Source organism: Sander vitreus, chromosome 19 (genome assembly GCF_031162955.1).
Source record: "Sander vitreus isolate 19-12246 chromosome 19, sanVit1, whole genome shotgun sequence".
NCBI lineage: Eukaryota > Metazoa > Chordata > Actinopteri > Perciformes > Percidae > Sander > Sander vitreus.
This window is the reverse complement of record NC_135873.1, coordinates 15,808,958-15,823,432: the sequence shown is the minus strand read 5'-3', so window position 1 is coordinate 15,823,432 and position 14,475 is coordinate 15,808,958. Positions and strand designations below refer to the sequence as shown.

The 14,475-nt window shown below is 43.1% G+C and overlaps 1 protein-coding gene across 3 annotated transcripts in view; it reads right to left on the bottom strand.

The window, feature by feature from the left end:
• nrxn2b (neurexin 2b) overlaps positions 1-14,475 on the bottom strand; it is a 652,809-nt gene that overhangs the window by 201,311 nt on the left and 437,023 nt on the right. The window lies entirely within an intron of this gene.

The window sequence follows — 14,475 nt, the reverse complement described above, 5'->3', positions numbered from 1 at the left end:
AGTGTGGAGTTCAGTGCAAGCAGATCCAGAGGAGGAAGGAAAAGGGGATGAGAGGATGGTGCAGTAATATAAAGAAGGGGGAGTGTGTGTGTGTGTGTGTGTGTCTGTGTGTGCGCATGCATGCGTGTGTAGAGCTTAACAATCCCAAATGTTGCTGTACAATTAATTGTCTCAGAAATAATTGTGATTAACAATATAATTGTCTCTTTCAGTCAAATTTTGTTTTGCAAACAAATTAAAGTTGTAAATGAATCCCAGGATATGTCGTTTGGTTATATATCCCTGTCATTTGACCCAGATCATGTAATAACACAAAACCACAGCCTACGAAGTAAACAACGCCTCTTTATAATCACTAAACGTTTTTTCTAACTGTTATCCGCCCTTGTCATTTTTGTTGCGATGAACATGTGTAGGGTCAAGTGCCAACAATTGACAATTTAAATAATAAAATATCTAGTCCGACCAATAATCACTTATATAGTTACAATTTGGCATATCTAAACAAAATCAACAATTACCCATAATGCCTGGTAATTGTAATACCCCCTTAGCTAATGTTAGCAATTAATGGCGGTTAAACAAAGAAACCGCAATCATGTAAAAAAACGGACAATTATGTCATAATTGTTACAGGCCTGTGTGTGAGAGAGAGAGAGAGAGAGAGAGAGAGAGAGAGAGAGAGAGAAAGAAATTAGGAAGAGCTGGCGGAGGACAGAATGTTCATTACCTTTTCCTCTTTCCATATCAACAAGCGACTTGTGAAGATATTAATCTATTTTTGTGTTTACGGGTATATTTACTGATCTGTTTTGCGTGGTTGGTTGTTTATTTCATTTCGAGGGAATTTAAACCCATGCAGAGATTAGGCTTTGCTAGGTGCTATTGATAATTTAATTGTGTTTTTATCCGAGGAGACAATTTTGCAAATAACTTTTCAGACGGCAATGATTTTGGTCATTTCCATACAGAGAAAAAGATGAGTAAATTACCATAAGCTGCAGTTAAATTCTGCCCGGAGCAAAATCTAGCAATGCTACAGTATCTGTGCCTGAGGTATTTTTTTATTTTTATCAAACTGGAATCAAAACCAAATAAGGGGAAATAGAAAAGTAAACAAGACAGAGGAAACAAAGTACACACAAACAGTACCTGTACTGTACGTGCACACAAAGAAGCCCCGGATTTCACAAACACACAGGCCCAATTATATTTTGCATGACAGCAACACCGCACAAGCCATGCCTAAAAGTTTGACAAAAACTTTAGTAAAGCATCAGGGTGAAACAAAGGAGGCAATGTGAAAGGCACACATACGCCACGATGCACACTGTCTGCAGAGAAGCCAACACCTCTCAACACAAACCTAGTGTGTACTCCCGAGAAAACCCACTCCGAGCCTGTGTTACCATCCAGACGCACAGCTGGCTTCCTGGAAATGTTGGCTGACAAAAGCAATCTGACTGGTAACAATATCTGTTGGACTACTCTTTGTCCCATCTACACTCATCCCAAACCTGTGTCAAGGTTTTGGATCATTACTCATTTGTTTTCACAGTCTTCATTCCCAGCCTCAGCGGGTGCCTTCCAACACGGCTGAACGGGGGGGCTGCGCGGCCCGAAAAACAAGCAGCCTTTTGGAAGAGAGAGGAGTGTGTTGGTGACACAGTGGCAAGTGCAAGCCTCAGCTGGACTCAGCAGATGGACGGATGGATGGATGGATGGGTGGATGGGTGGAAGAAGAGGTGTCAAAAGGGGAAAACTAAGGGAAAGAAAATACTGAACCGGTGCAGATATGATGACCTGAACCCACTTCCACTTTTGTGTCTCATTTGTCCCCTTTTCCTTGTCCATTGACCTTCCCATCCTTATTTTACATGCTTTCTGCACTACTAGGCCTAAAGTGAATAATAGAATAGATCTGCCAGTAGATGGCAGAAAAAGGAAAAAGGAAGGAGATAAATCAAAGAACGAGAGAAAAAGGCTAACCAAGGCCTAAATAAAAAAAAGAAACATTTCCTCGCTTATCTCCTATGTGGCATATGCTAAAAAAAATGATTTGAGCACTGCAAATTGAATTCCACCCATCTGAGTTGTGCTGGGGTAGCAGCAAAAAATCTCAGATAGATAATTCAAAACAATATGCATTAATTGACACCAAGGAGAACGTGTTTTTTTTTTTTTTTTTTTTTTAAGGTGAAGTAATCCTTTAAATAGCTGAAACACCCTGCACACAAATCTATACAGTGCACACACATACGATGGATTTGGGGGGAGTTTCAAGGTCTGTGGTGTAAAACAACACTGTTCATTACCAAGCTAGAGATGATGCATGTACATAAAGTATATACAATCAATATTTCTAATATTCTCAAGATGATTCTTATAGCTTACCCATAATGCGCATATTGACAAACGATGTGTGCACGGAATGAAGAAAAAAAAATCAATGTGAAACTAAGCCAGTAAATAAACCAACAATAAATGAAAAGACAAAGCCAAGAGTGATGGAGCTACAGCCACAAAAACAAAGATGGGTTTATCAATGGTGCATTAGATTGTTGACACAGTTCATTTGGATCATGGTTGGAAAGCTTTGCTCGCTCTGCAGCCCGAGCTCGCTAGGAAATCTGGTGCCAGAGGCCGGAACAGCAAGCGTGGGAGGGCCTGTAAGCAAACCAGAGGGGAGACGAGGAGGGGGGGGGGAAGAGAATGGCAGCAGCCTGGCTTTGGGTTACTGAGAGACCTGACAAAAACACCTGGATGGGGGAGCGATAAGAGAGAGAAATCTTAGAGAGGGCAGAAAATGACAGAAAGAGATGGAAATGGAGGGGAGGCAGCAGAGAATACGTGCTGAAGAGAAATAATCAAAGATGTCGGAAACGTCTCCACACTCATTTCCACCATCCATTCAGTTTCCACAGAGGATGCTGGTCGACAGATTGAGGCAGGGAGTTGGAGGCAACACGTGTCATCAGTTTTTTTTATTCTGTTGTCTGCGCGTTTGCGATGTTTCCTCTTAGACTCAAGTTAAAGAGTAAAGAGTATTTGAGGATAAGCGTATTTTTGCAATTCGCTGAATTATTGTATGAATTATATGCCGCTGCTATTATGACCAAATATGTGAGCGTGTGGGGTTGACTGAACACGAACCTCCCGGCATTTAAAATCACTCTTGAATCTCAACTCCCAGAACACAGAACAGATAATAGAACGGAGCAGGGGGAGGCACAGAGACTGGGCTGAAAACTTTTACTGGAGAGAGAATGTCTCCATATTTATTTATATCATCAGCCCCATGGCCTAAATATTTAGCATAGAGCCTGCCTGGAAAGAGGACCTCAAAAACAAGGCCCTACCCAAGGCTTATACTCGCAACAACCTCAGCAAAACATTCGGAGGGGGGTAGAGGAGGAAATAAAGACAGAGAACTGCCGGCTTGCGTCAACAGAACGGGGATTTCTCATCAGGCAGACAGTCCTATAAATGTATTCTTCCTTTAGTGGGTTGCCCCACTTACGGAAAAATATAAAGTAAATACTTATAGAGCCCCGTATGATCTTAGTTTGTGTTGAGTGTTGGTGTGTTGCAGGAGTGTACTGATTATGATGCTGAATGTATCTCTTTGGACACTTAAACCGACATTGTGTAATATTTTGAGTTGATTCTTAGCAAAAACCCCTTTGTTCTTTCACAAATGTGTGCTCATTCATGTGTAATTACTTCCACCAACTAATCAAAGTATTCTCGTAAGCGTAGAATCTGACATTCAGAGTCATTCAGTCGCTCGAATGACAGCCCCCATGTTGCGCCTCCATCTTTAAAATACATTAGCCAAAGAGGGACATACCTCCGCCTTTCGCGCTTTTACACTCAGTGACGTCGGGGCAAATGCCAGGGAGGGGGAGAAGATTACTTGCGACTACCGGCAAATTTAAAAGCCTATTCTCGAGGACATGTAACGGAGTCGTCAAGGAAGCGAAAAAGAGAATTAAAACGACAACGCGACTATTGGAGTGGTTGGAACAGCTGCGTGTAAACGATGGCGATACTAAGAACTAATTTCGGGTTCGGCAACCGGAGTTGAAATGCGCTCTGAACGGGAGGGGCTAGAAAGTAATATTCAGTTGGTTGTCATATACAATTTCACCGCTAGATGGGAGAAATTCTTACACAATGTAGCTTTACTTTTCTGAGCTATGCATCTAGAATGCAGCATATGCCTGTTCTTATTTTTGATATTCTTCCCGTCTTCCTTGTGAACCCACTGGACCTTTTTAATGCTGCGACTTCCCTCTTCCCTTCCTCCCTCACTATCCCATCTTTCTACACTGCCTCTTCATTTCTCTCCCCGTGTCTCCCTCCCCTCATACATACACATGTCACACTCCTCCACAGAGTGCCAAGTGCGTTAGGCACAGCTTGGACATAAATGGCCCCTGAGCAATGCAGCGGCCCCTGCAACACCACATGAACTCTTTGGCTGAGATGGCAGGGAGACTGTTAACAGCGGTGTGGATGTTAGATGGAAATGGATGTACGTATGTGTATGTACATATCTTTTAGCTACATAGAGAATAAAGCAATTTTCTAAAATAAGACATCCACCGTAAAAAAAAAAAAAAAGATAACATAGTGCTGTAGTGAATAGATAGAATCATATGTGGTACACTTTTCTAATATTGTTTACATTATTGGTTCATTTGACGTGCATTTTGAGTTACAAATGTATCTTTCTAAAAATGTACTGGTCAGTAACGTCTTGTGAATAATCATTTTGCATTTGTTTTGTGAAGTAATTGAAAAATCCAACGTTAAGAAGAGTCCTTGAACCTGTCATGGTCTATCTCTCCGTTGTATACGTGTTAGCAAGGTGTGAGCTGTTTTCTGTCGGCAATTTCACTTAATTCAATTTCAATTCAATTTTATTTATAGTATCAAATCATAAGAGTTATCTCAAGACACTTTACAGAGCAGGTCTAGACCACACTATGATTTACAAAGACCCAACAATTCCAGTAATTCCCCCAAGAGCAAGCATTTAGTGCGACAGTGGCGAGGAAACACTTCCTTTTAGGAAGAAACCTGGGACAGACCCAGGCTCTTGGTAGGTGGTGTCTGACGGTGCCGGTTGGGGGTGTGATGAACAGTGGCAATTATAGTCACAATAAAGATAATTGAACTATGACTAGAAATAGTATTTGAAGTAATTAATGGCATAGCAGGGCACTGCTGGGCATTACAGGGTGTAGCAGGACGTAGCAGGGCACTACAGGGCAAAGCAGGACACTGTAGAGCGTGGCAGGGTGCCAGGGAGCAGGACGACGGCGAGAGCTGCAACCATGATTTAGGTGCCAACCTAATCCAAGGAAAACTTCTGGGCGAAAAAAAAAACATAGGACTCCCCAGAGCTAAGGTAGTAACAAGCATTTCTGGGACATGGATGCACACAGATGGAAAGAGAGTGGAGAGAGGAGCTCAGTGTGTCAAAAGGAATTTATATTAACTTAGAATTATTACTTAGGTAGCCTATATTTGAAGTAAAAAAAAAAAAAGAAATTATGCAAAAGGTAGGGAGAAAGATTGATAAAGAATTCTCAAAGAATGCTGACTTGCCCAGGACCAGGCCAGCTCAGCTGCGTCTTTCTCCCGTCGCGTCCCGCTGTCTCTTCTACCGCACCCTGTCCCCTCTCCCCTTCCAACTGCCTGCTCAGTGCTTCTGCTCATGAAGAGAGAGCAGAGAGGGGATGGGCTGCTTCACAGTCACAGTTTTGCGGTCACAAGAGAGAAATACCTTTGCATGCTTGCCGGAGAATACTGGCGTCTCTTCTACAGAAAGTCGCCAGACTTGTCCCTGTCACTTTTATGAAAAAACGTTGCCAAGGGGGTCTGAAAAGTCGCTGAATCTAGCGACAAAGTCGCTAAGTTGGCAACACTGTACATACATTTCAAATGTATTTTATTTATAGTGTCAAATCACAACAGAAGTTATCTCAGGACACTTTCCATATAGGGTAGGTCTAGACCACACTATAATTTACAGAGACCCCACAATTCACCCAAGAGCAAGCATTATGTGCAACGGTGGCGAGGAAAAACGTCCTTTTAACAGGCAGAGACCTCAAGCAGAACCTGGTTTCAGGTGGACGCCCGGCTGCCTTGACATTGGCCTTGAAGCATCACCCAAGCAGCCAATGCAGAGATTTAGATACAAAATAAACACGAGGCTACGTTTCCAGAAAACGTCCTCCTCTGTACAGTGAGTAACAGAAATCGGCGAGCTTTCTGTTGTGCTCACCTGTCTGAATGTTATCCTGCAGCACTTGTGCACAACAAAGTCTTCCTCAATCTGCTCTAGTCTGTTCAACTTCTCTGCTCACTCATTCACAATGCATAACACAACCAGTCCCCTAACCCTCTTCCCACGATGCACTCCTCATGTTTTGAGCTGAATGAGTCACAGCCAGGACAGGGATTTGTCACAAACAGCAAAAAGGCTGCACTAAGCATGAATGAACTGATTATTTCCTTGTCTGGCCGTTTACATGGCCCATCCATTATAGGATTTTTCAGACACCTTTTAAATAAACACTTTCGTAGTTCTGACACAAAAAAAATAAGTACATAAAGCTGGCTTCCCCACCCCTCTGAAAATGAGGATCACCCAGTCTATGGCACAGCGGCAGCAGTAACTCCAAAGGGATCCAAAAACTGCGGCAAAGAAAGCTACTATGAACACTAGACAGCCTGCTGTGCCCATGCCAAATGTCTGCACCAACTGCAAGACCACCACCACGCAGTGGCGCGGCAACAGGCAGGACGAGCGGCTCTGCAACGCATGCGGGTGTTACTTGAGGTACCATGGGGTGGCCAGACCTAGGTGGCTGTGGAAGGAGGCCTTTAGGACCAAGAGCCGCCACCCCCCAACATACATCGAGCTCCTGGACAGCAGTGGAACACAAGAAAAAAAATCTTCAAAATTTTAGTTAACCCTAGTGTTGTCTTTGGGTCAAATTTGACCCGTTTTAAAAGTTGTGTGCCCTTAATACGTTTTTTTCAGCCTACCACAGACAACAGGATCGCTTGGCCCCTTAACATCTCTCTTATCAACTCCAACCTAGACTGCTCCAAGTCCAACTTCATCCTCTCTGTATCCTGCTGCATTTTCTCCAACTCAAGCTTTTCCGCCTGTCAAAGTCTCTCCAACTGCAACCTTTCCTCTCTCTCAAAATGCCTGCGATGCTTCTCCTGCTCAAACTCCAAAGCCAACAGCTCCTTCTGCTGTTCAAAAGTCAAACTCGCTGCCTGCACACCTGTTGCTACAGATGGCACGGGTACAGGCTCTGCCTCAGCTTCATTTAACACACCATATTCAAATAGACATCTAATCTCATCCTTACGGCATTTCCCTGCAACAGCAACGTCATAATGATAAGCTATCTCCAACAACTGATCCTTTTTACGACCATTTACAAAAACTACTGTGGGTGCCTCAAAAAAAATCTGACATGGAAGCCATCATCACAAAGGACAATACAGAAAACTTTGGCAATTGGCAGCCCTTTGACAGAGAACTTCCCCCTAACTGCCTAGCTAAAAGCTAGCTAAAGCTCTACACTAGGCTTAATGTGGTACTTGCGGTGGGTAGTTATGCACGGCCTTGACTGCAATAATAACCATTAAATGCATTCAATGACATTAGCCCGACAGCCCGAAAGAGCAACCAAAAATTGGCGATCCTCCAGCAGCAGCGGATGTGCCCCCAAGACAATCACTCTAGCCATTTTCCCACCACACTGACGGAAAAAAAAAAGAAGAAAAAAAGAAAAAACGGACACCATCCCTGGAGGAAAGCACCCTACAACCTGATGGAGAAATCTCTGTCCACAGGGCAACAAGACCGTAACAATCATTCTCTGAATTAACCACTGACAAATCACCTTACAAACAAAGGCTTCCAATAAAACACGTGGTGCATCTCCCAACAAAGAACAAACCCTGCGAAGCCTAAAATCAACAAAATCAAAAATCAACCTTTAGCAGGACCAACCAATTAACACTAAACACACAACACTACTAATATAACTTAATTTAACGAACCCCCACTTGTCATGACCTGGCTCAGGTGGTCAGAACAAAGAGGGAGACAACACCATGTTGAATGTTTAGACAATACTTTATCGAACCAAATGGAACCAAATTAGACCAAATTAACAATGTACAGAATAAGACGTAGAAGTCAGTGGAAGCAGTGGTTTAGGGTGTGCATGAGTGAGTGCATGTTGGTGTTGTCAAGTGTAAACTCAACCCAAGGCAAACCTAGGATAACATAACCTAACCAAGCCAAACCTTAGTGTGCCTGTGGAGACAGCAGGAAGGGGAAGAGACAGGGGATACTGCAGCTTAAGAGGCCTCAGCACACCAGACCCAGGCGAGCTGGGTTACTCTAATAAGTAACCTGCAAACAGGTCGAAACACACCTCCTCAATGTAGACCGCAAAAACACCATGATTGGCCATTCAAACCTTCTGACGTTGATAGCCGAGAACACAGTATGCTTTTCACCACCTACTAACAGTGAACATAGGTCTCTTTTAACCCTGACCACCACCTTTCCCTGTACTTAACTAAGTAGTCTGGGTTGCATGAACCAAACCAAACCTGAAATGTCCCATACTATGCTCATTTTAAGGTCCATACTTGTATTTAGAGTTTCTACTAGAACATGCTGGACCGGCACCTCCTTGTAATCGACTGACCTGTACCTTTTGCACATTTTAGAAATCTGATTTTAAACCTCCAAACTTCTACTTGTAATTGCTTTACATAATTGTATTTTCTTTTACATCCTAGTTATCCTAATTCAATGTTATTGTAAATGAGGGCCGTCCGTCAATGATCTCTCGAGTATAAAGAAAGTTTGAATGAAGCTTTAATGTTATATATATATTATATTAATGTTATTATTTTTCTCATGCAGTAATTGATGCAAAAAAAACATAGGACAAAGCATGGCCCATGAAGAGGCTCACGTCAGTGAAGCGAGAGCTGGAGATGGACGTGATGAAATAAACATAACTATTATGAAATATGCAGGTCTAATGTGAGTCGCAGAGACATGTCCGCTTGTCAAGCCAGACATCATGGTGCATTAGGCTAAAGTGCTCATTTTTGCATGCTCCACCACCTTTATCTATGTACTTTAAACACACCAAGTCTCTCTCACACTCAAACTCTCACTCACACACACACACACACACACACACACACACTTCATTTGCCCAACTGTTCCTGGAATTACAATGAGCAATGCAAGATGGAGCCTATTGAAAGGAAAGTCTTTCCTAAGTGAATCAGTGTCCATAAGAGCTCACTTTTTCTCCGGCTCCTCTGCATTTCCCCAGAGTCTCTTTCTGAGTCTATCTAGCCGGACTGAGGCCATGGCTGTTTCATTTAAACATTATACAGGAGAATATTATAGCAAAGATGACTTCCTCTCCATCATCGACGTCTTTCTTTAACCTCTTTTAAATTCCCTTGGCAGTGCCTCTGTTCCTCCAAGAGGCTGGGTTTAGTTCTCATCTTTGTGTTGTGCAACCTTTCCATTTTCCCTTTGTCTCTCTGTCTTTCTTTCATCGTCTTCATCTCCCAAATTCCGGCTTCTACCCATCTCTCTTCCTTTCACTGAAGCCTAAAAAGCAATACATTGAGAGGAATGAGCCAAATAAGCAATGAGGATGGCATTGAAGATTAACAACAAAACATGTTTCCATCTAACACACACCTCATCCCCTCCTGCCCCATCCACACGCTACCCCCCAAATATGTCTGTGTGGCACAGAGATAGCAGCAACACAAACACAGTGAGCTCTGTTCAAGCTGCCCTGAGACCGATAAACTGTCTATCCCCCCCCCCATAATTGTTAATAAATCAGAAAAAAATGGCACGTCCAGCCATCAGGCAAATACACACCTATGAGCAGCTCCTCATATTGGAGGTTGTGCACAGCCCACAACTATTAAAATAATACCATTGTGGCAGTCAGATGTCAAGAGAGTGTTTAGTGCTGACAATTAGGAACATAAATAAAAACCATGCTGACTCGTGGTCATTAACAGTGTTACAAAACAACTGGCAAAAAGTGGTGATGAGATTACCAGGCCTGTTGAAAGAGACACATACTGCCCAATCGGCCTGCCAAATGCATGGACATAATCAGCAAGCCCTATACGGCTGTTAGTATAGATAAGAGTGGTTCAGACAAAGTGCAGCGTGTGTGGGTTAGGGTTAGGACTGCCTTTCAGGGGCTGGTAGACCTTCACATACATGCTTTAACCACTATGAAGGGAAATACTAAACTGGTAACTGATGTGGTAATGGCTTTCTGACTTCATCTTCCCTTAAAAACCCCACATACTTACATATAAAAAAAGCTTCTTAGACACACACACACACACACACACACACACACACACACACACGCAAACATACACACACACACACACACAGCCACCTCAAACACATCTGACAGGTCTCATGCTGCGAACGTCAGCATTGTGTCGAAGGGGGATCCTCTTCCTGGTGCTAAGAGGATTGGCTGGCTAAAGACCAGTGACTTTGAAGGCTGCAGAAAGAAAGAGAGGGGCCAAGTCAGTGGAGCCGGTGGGCTGAGAGACAACCTGCACTGGGTTTTAATAATCGCGCTATCTTCCAAAGTCTGCCATCCAACACAGCGGTGGAACGTGGGCTGGTTAGCGTGCTAGGGGAAATTTTATCTGCAGGCAAGGCCTTTGCCTTGATCCCTCCGCAGTGGAAGGTCATGGTTTTATTCTTCTTCAGGCGTGTGCAGAGCTATGGAGTATTCCCACCATGTTTTCATCTTTTAAGATTTCTAAATGGCTGCACAGGGGGTTTTTCTTTGTCTGTTCAAATATAACAGAATAATCGAGGCAAGCGGTTCACTTTTAGTTCTGACAGGTGGTATCATTTATCATTTTCTAGTGATTACCAACATCAGAACAGGGATGGGACTCTACGTTTAAAGAAAATTGAGATAATATCCTTCAAGATGACATTTCCAACTGCAAGACCCCTCGGCTTTTGTGGCTTTTTTTCCCCAGTGTGAAGTTCAAAAGGAGGAAGGAGGGGAAATGCTTAGAGAAAAGAAGCAGCGTAAAAGCATGCACTTGAGCCGTGCAGTGCCCAAAATTAGAAGGGGGTTTGTACTGAGCAGCACCCAGGTGTGAATGTAGAACTTTGGATGTAAAGCAGCCTGCTGTCCAACTTCCACGGGACAACTACTGTATTTGTGTGCTTGATCGATTCCCTGGCTGTGCAGGTTCTGCTGTCTGTAACATCAAACTGTGACTGATTCTCTCAGCGGTGGCCCAGCTCTGCCCAACCCTGTGTGTTCCTACAGATGGTTGCTTAGTGCAGCCAAGCATCGCAGGCACAAAAGAGTCAGGTACAGAGCCACTTCCACAGGAGCGCTGCACCGTGCCTTCATGCTATGCACTGCATTAACATCTACTTCTGTACAAAGGGACTCAAAGCCACATGCATATACACGAGGACATGCATTATTTTTTGAGTGCAATGCATATCTCAAGTTGTACTGATCTAAATTTAAAATTTGTTACGTAGCAAGAGTTATTTTAAGATCACATTTACGAAATATGTAGGACTTATTTCACCTGACGAGCCGGGTGGTTTGTTACACAGAACCATCTGAGATGCCGTCTTTGGAAACTGTTTGGGAAAGGGCAGGCACTTTCAAAAAATACCTGGCAGGGGATTGGACGACCCATCTGTCTATAACGTCAGCCATTGTCTCTTTTGAGCGAACGGTCGTGGTCGTCACAGACACCTAAACCTCGCCCGTAGCTGCCAGTAGCTCCTAATGGGAAGCTGACTGGTTTGGTCTTATGCTGTCTAGACACAAGCGCATTACTTAAAGCCTGACAAGATGGATTTTTGTTTAACGTGATTGTGCGAGAATCCAGCTGCCGTGCGAGGTAAAATATTATTAGTTTGATCGTAAAACCTTGATCTTTACCTGTCGTTTTGGACACACCAGCAACGGTTTCAGCTAAATCTTGGTGGAATAACAGTAATCAGTCACATCTGACGTCAGTGTAAGGTAAGACTTCAGGCCGTGCAAATCAGCAGAGGGAAAACGCTACAAACCTTTGAATGAAAGTTAATGTGAAACTGAAAAGAATATCCTTTGTCTATGAATAACCATAGCTGATTTCACTTCAAGCCGTAGGCCCATTTCTGTCCAAATCTCTCTCAGTATGCATTCCATTCCCACATACCCATATTTATAACTCACCACAGATAAGATACAAGAATGCTTGTGCTATGCATTAAGCCCAGATGTCTCTCGAGAGCAGCATTAGGTATCTGATGTAGCTTTTTGCACCACCGCTCCGTGTTTTCCACATCTCCCCCATCAACCTACCTTCCTGTTCCATATGGTTATATCCATCAACTACAGTACCTAGCCATCGATCAGCCCTCGCGTTACTTTCTTGTCTGTCTGCGTGCTAGGTCGAACTCATAAAACATCCGAGACATTATTGTGCATTAGACAATAAAGATGTGCTGCAGGAAAAATCCATTAGCTTCTATAGAGAGAAGTGGCATGAATAGAAACGTCTCTGGTCTGGACTGAGATGATCCATCATGCTCTCTCGGGCCAACGTGCAACAGCTTTTGTGCTTTAGGTGAGTGAACATGTGTTTCAATGAGAGCTGGCTTTCCTAGGGTGGATTTGCATATGAGTGTGCGGGAGCAGATAACGTCATTAAACACCCCGGGTTTCATTAATGTGACACGGGAGGATGCAGTTGGGAGCATTTTTCTCTCAACTCTGCTACCATTTCTGTCACACACACACACACACACACACACACACACACACACACAGAGCAGTAATGCTTCAGGATGCCCAAAGCTTTGGTACAAAAACAAATGTAGGTGGCACCGTGACATGAATTTTAATTACAGCGTGGCTTCTAGCGCCGCACTCAGGACAAATTTTACATTTCTTGCCATACTACTGGGTAAGGCTCCAATAATAGCAACGTTTGGTAAAACAGCAGGGACAGTCAACTGAGCATGCATGCTCTTTCACAACGAGACTTTGACATTCATACAGTTCTACTGGGAGGTGCCCAGAAAGACCTGTCTGCTCACGCTGGTCACTGCACAGGCGCTCAACAACAGTTGGTTACGTTCCTTGGCTGCCTCTCCCTTGAGAAAAAAAACAAAACATGCATTTTTCCTTTACAACCAAGCTTTTCTAACCTCAAGGTTACTGCCTGCGCTTACTCACATCTACTGTCGAATCCCATTCATCCACTTGGTTATTTTCTCCATCTATTCTCTATGGCATTTACACTAAAACAAAGTCAGGCTAATGTATGCTCTTCTCTAAAACAAGGGGTGGTCTCTAAGGAAGGGTCCTATCAGGCAAAAGGACAACACACCATCTTTTTATACTTTACATCTTTTTTATTTAGGATTATTTCTTTTCTTGGGTTAATCTCCACGATTAAAATCCTTAACACAATTTCAATTTACTGGTATTTTTAAAGACAAATATAACTTTTACTAAGGTACACCGTATCTGACAGTAGAAATTTGAAATGTCTTATGAGGCAGTAACCACAATATGACTATTTGCAACATGACATGACTTCGCGTAAACATACACGCCACTTTCCTAAAGCCTAGTGGTGTGTTATCTGTACGCATTTTGAGCTATCCGCGTGTATGTCTACGCTGTATACAGTGGACGGCAGTCTGTAACGTCACAGCGCAAACATACACGCCACTTTCTAAAGCCACGTGGCGTGTTATCACGAGGCTACAGGTTATTGCGACGCTATTTTCGCCCTTTCATACAACTTGCTATGGCGTCAATTCACACGCAATCGCAAGGTAACGTAAGTAATGGAGGCCAAACAGCGTTGATAAACACCCTAAAAAGCGAGTATGCGTCTTGATAACACGCCAATAATGACGAATTGACGAATTGGCGTGTCATACATACACCACTTCATGAGATCAGTCTGCTGTTTGGCTGGAAACCTTCATTCCATGTTGACTCCCAATGTTTCCTGCTATTGTTTTCCCTGCCACCAATAAAGGCAAAAAGTCATAAAATGATAATATCATTTTAAATTATATATGACAAAATAATACAGTAAATTCACTGGTTATAAAAATCCTCAACAGATCCGACTCTTGATGCCAGCTGCAGGGCATCCATTATATATATCGAACATACTGAAACATTTCTGCGTTTTCTTGTGCTCACCAGGCGGAGTTTTCCAGCTCTCCGATGATCTACCAAGCACCATGTCATCTCCACAACTAAAAAGCCTTCTGTCCACGAAGCACCACTTCAAAGTACCTTTCATTCCTCTGATCACAACGACCAGCGTATGAATTCCGTTTCATGCTGT